Consider the following 4,851-nt stretch of genomic DNA (forward strand, 5'->3'; position numbering starts at 1 on the left):
CTTGGCACCATGGGGGTGGCCTATTTGTATATATTTTTATGACCCTATTTATTTTGCTAATCAGGTGTCCATCCCCCCGATTCGATATATCGTGACGATGTCGTCTCGTTTTTGTCCGTCCGTCTCCCCCGATTAGACCGTGAGCCCGTCGTTGGGCGGGGATGGTCTCTATCTGTTGCCGAATTGTCCATTCCAAGCGCTTAGTACAGCGCTCTGCACATAATAAGTGCTCAGTAGATATTATTGAATGAATGAATGAATGGACTAATGCTCGGGTCCCCAGCTTTGGGAGCGAGACGGGCCGCAGTAGGCAGCCTGCCCCGCTCTTTGGAGCTGGAAAGGGGTCAGAGGTGGAATCGAGATTGTGGCTTGACCACTATCTCCATCCAGCAAGACACCGACCTGCTCCATCTCCGAGACCTGTGGAGCTCCCATCGTCCCCAGGATCTCCTCCCGTCCCAGGAGAGCGAAACAAAAAATGAAACAAAAACTCCTCCCTCCAGGCTTCAAGGCTCTCCATCACCTTGCCCCTTCCTACCTCTCCTCCCTTCTCTCTTTCTACCGCCCACCCCGCACGCTCCTCTCCTCTGCCGCCCACCTCCTCACCGTCCCCTGTTCTCGCCTATCCCGCCGTCGACCCCTGGCCCACGTCCTCCCACTGTCCTGGAACGCCCTCCCTCCTCACCTCCGCCAAACTGATTCTCTTCCCCTCTTCAAACCCCTACTGAGAGCTCACCTCCTCCAAGAGGCCTTCCCAGACTGAGCTTCTCCTTATCCCTCTGCTCCCTCTGCTGCCTCTCTGCCTCCCCCACCTCCTCTCGGCTAAACCCCCTTTTCCCTCCCTTTCCCTCTGCTCCTCTCCCTCTCCCTTCCCCTCCCCTCAGCACCGTGCTCGTCTGCTCATTTTTATATACTTTTATTACGCCATTTATTTTGTTAATGAGATGTACAGCTCCTTGATTCTATTTATTGCTATTGTTTTTGTCTGTCCGTCTCCCCCGATTAGACTGTAAGCCCGTCAATGGGCAGGGACCGTCTCTATCTGTTGCCGAATTGTACATTCCAAGTGCTTAGTACAGTGCTCTGCACATAGTAAGCGCTCAATAAATACTACTGAATGAATGAATGAAAGGAGACAGCCCAGCAGTGGGGTGAGGGATGGGTCCGGACACACCTTTAACCTGGAAAGCAAGCTCTGTCCGCATGGTCCCGAGCAAACGGCGTTGGGTGAAAGGGAACTTGCTGCCTAAGACCCATCTGAATGGAAGTGGACTATGCTATTCGGGATGGTTTAGAAGAAAGGCACCCGGGACCGAACACATTAACGGGATGACGAGCTGTCAGAGTTTCTGTCCTCAGCACAACATCGCTCTCCTCCAGCTGCCTCCAAATAAATATAGAGACACAGCTGAGAGGGCGGCCCGGGGAGGGGCACGTAGCTGCAGCTGCTGCCTGGCCGGTGATGCTAGGCTCGAAGCGGGCGTCATCGGCTCCCAGCGGAGAATCGGGGGTGGGAGGGGAGGTCTTCTTCCCCACTGGGATTCCAGGGATCAGGACTTGGCTCCAACCCCCGCCTGGTGGGGGATGGGACGGGAGGGGAGAGCGGAGGATGGGTGGGTATGGAATGGTCACTGACCTCCGAGGATGGGGCTGGACCACTTTTCCATTTTATTATTTTTCAAAGTGACTCGAGCTTTTGGCAGCATTACTTTTCTTCAAAATCTTCCGCTCACTAACGGTCTGAAAATTTTCCCGGGAACTGCGACTGCCTTCGGAGACCAGGAGTTCTACGGCTCCATCCTCCCCGAGCCTGGGGGAGTCGGCCAGTCGATCAGTGGTACTGCTTGACTGCTTACTTCGTGCAGAGCACTGTACTAAGCACTTAGGAGAGTACGACAGAGTTGATATATGCGTTCCCTGCCTGCAGCGAGCTTACGGTTTAGAAAAATGCCCAAAGTGGATTTGGGGGAGTCTTCCGGGGGAGTGGTTTTCATTTATAGGCGGCGGGACCCTCGGTCGAGACTTCAGGGCCTGGGCCACTCAGACACGTATTGTTCTTGGTCTGTGGCTTTCGTGTTCCTGGCATTTCCAAGAGTTTTAATCCACCCCGACGTTCCTTTCCACTGTCCCTCGAGGTAACCAAAGGGGCCGGGATGCAGGCCCCAGTGAATATGAATCTCTGCTCCACGTCCACCCCACCTCTGGTCACCACAAGAGAGGCGCCTAGAGCTTCTGGGCCAATCCTGTACTGCACCAGAGGCTGCGTCCCCCGCCAGGACCAGAAGTTGTCTTCCTCCTGGGCGGGATGACTCCTTTCACCAGGTTCGCTTGGAGACCTCCCAGGGAGAACCAGTGACTCCGAAGCGTCCCACGACCCAGGCCAGAGAGGTGACCGACCCCCTTCGCCCGTGTCCCGGCTCTGCCGTCCGCAGCTTTTCTGGCCCCCTGCTTCTTACTGGGGCCCCACAGAAGTGAATTCCCTCGGCTGTCTGGATCACAAGCAGGGTATTTGACACTGGAAGGCCTGATTTCCTGCCTGTGGAAGGACGGCATGACTCACTGCTTTTTTCAAGCTTTGCCAAACCCAGATTGAAAGCAGAAGAGGCCCTAGCCAGAGAGCGGCGAGAAAGGGGTGCGGGGTAGCTAGCAAAGAGGCTTGGGCAGCCGGCTGGAAGAGCCGCGTGCCTGAGATGAGGATGGCACGCAAGCGCTCCCTGGATTTGCTCTGTTTGTGATTAGAACTAAATCTGCCATCCCAAACCCAGATCTTCACGGAGGAGGAGAGGGTTTGATTTTCTTTTCCAAAACTCATTCTCTAGCACGTACCGTGAGCCTAACTACTGTAGCCCTCGATCGGTGGTATCTATTGAGCACTCACTCTGGGTGGAGAGTTGTACTGAGCACTTGGGAGAGTACAAGGAGTAGGTGACCTCATCCCTGCCCTCGAAGAATTTACAGTTTGGTCACCGTCACTTGTATGGGGCTGATTGAACTGGAAACCATTTTTCCTTTTCCTTCTGCTCTTCCTGGGAAAGGAGGACGCCTAAAGCAGTGAAGACAGTCAAAGAGGTATTCTCCATTCTCCTCGTCCATCTCATGGAAAAAGGCATTCCATTTCGATTTCCTGTTGCACTTCCTATTTCCCGAGAATGCTCATCTGGAGGGAGCACAGGACTGGGGGCTCAGAGAACCGGTCCCTCTCCCGTAGAGCCGCAAGCCACCCGAAGCAAACCGGAGGTGGAAGCCAGTGGAAAGGGGAGGCGGAGTATGTCGACTGGGTGAAACCAAAGCTCAGAAAGTCTTCCAGTGTTCCCAGTCTTGGGCAGCTCAAGGGGCCTGGGCCTGGAGCAGCTCTCCACTAGTGGAAAGAGCTCAGAGATTCTGGGTTCTGATCCCAGCTCCGGCAACTGCTTACTGTGGTGACCCTGGGCAAGTGGCTAAACTTCTCTGTGCCTCAGTCTCCTCATCCGTAAACTAGGGATTAACTCCTCCTTCCTCCTACTTAGACTATGAGACCCACGTGGGACAGCGACTGTGTTCAACTTGATAAACCTCCCCCGCGTTTAGAAGAGCGTTAGGCACATAGTAAGTCTTTGCACTTATGGACTTAGCACTTACGTACGTATCTATAACTTATCTATTTATATCAACGCCCGTCTCCCTCTCTTTGTGGCGGACGGGGAACGTGTCTACCAACTCTGTTATGTTGTACTCTTTCAAGGGCTTCATACAACGCTCTGCACACAGTAAGTGCTCAGTAAATACAATTAAGTGCTTAACAAATACCTTAAAAAAATCTTAGAGTCCAGTTGTTTTTGGCTAAGATACTCTGCCTTTCACGGGCCCTATTTCAGCCCGACCTCAGCACTGTGCGGGGGCAAGAACCCCGCTCATCCCTCTTGGGGGTAGCCTCTGCTGAGCGGGGTCTCTTAGCCTGGCCAGTCAGTAGCCGCTAAAGTAAAAAAAAGAGCTGAGATGAAGTTGCAGGCCTGCAGAGACCCAGATTTGGAAATGATTGTCATGTTGCTGGGTGATGAGTCACCAAACTACTTCCTTAGTGATAAAAAAGAAATTGCCCAAGTTGTATAGATACTTTCCACTGCAAGCACTACATGGGCAGAGGGGTGGTTTCCTAAAGCCGCTAGTCATTTCCTTTTCTTCGTTACTAACTCCTCTTCCTGACTGCATGTGCCTCCCGTAGTAACTTGGCAACCGGAACACATGGTACTTTATGAAAACGTTTTCTCGTCTTTACCCCGTTAATGTCGCACTGGAGTGCTAAATTTCAGTTTTCCACTGCTCCGAGAATATCGTCAGAAAGTATTAGCTCGCTGAAGTAATTCAGCGTGTTCAAAAGTTTATGAAAAGGATGCTGAACGTTTCCATTTGGCAGAGCAACTCCAGCGGGGCAAATCCTGACTGTCTCTACGGTGGGATGGCGGCGGCCGCAGGGATGTAGAACGGCGGACTTGGCTCTGGGAGTTAGTCCGGCCCATTTGCCCTCCCCCTCCCTCAGTTTGTCGCCCGCAATGGAGTCGGTGTTCCCACGTTCCGGCGATCTGGGTGCCCCCGAGTCTGTCTCTCCCACTGGCGGGCGAGCCCTCAGGAAGCTCCCTGACGCCTGCGCACCGAAAAGACACACCACGGTGGAACACGCCGCTCCATTCCGGCAAAACGGTCGCCAGCGCACGGATTTCTCCGGATCCCAGGCCACGGTCTCCAATCCCCACCGGGTAGTCGAAGCCAACGCTCCTGGCCGTGAAACTCCTCTGCACCCCGTCTGCATCAGAAGATTGGCACATGACTATCGGCACTGTCATCGTCCGGTCTGTCTCTTCCACCTACATCACT

The sequence above is a fragment of the Ornithorhynchus anatinus genome, chromosome 13 (assembly GCF_004115215.2).
Source record: "Ornithorhynchus anatinus isolate Pmale09 chromosome 13, mOrnAna1.pri.v4, whole genome shotgun sequence".
NCBI lineage: Eukaryota > Metazoa > Chordata > Mammalia > Monotremata > Ornithorhynchidae > Ornithorhynchus > Ornithorhynchus anatinus.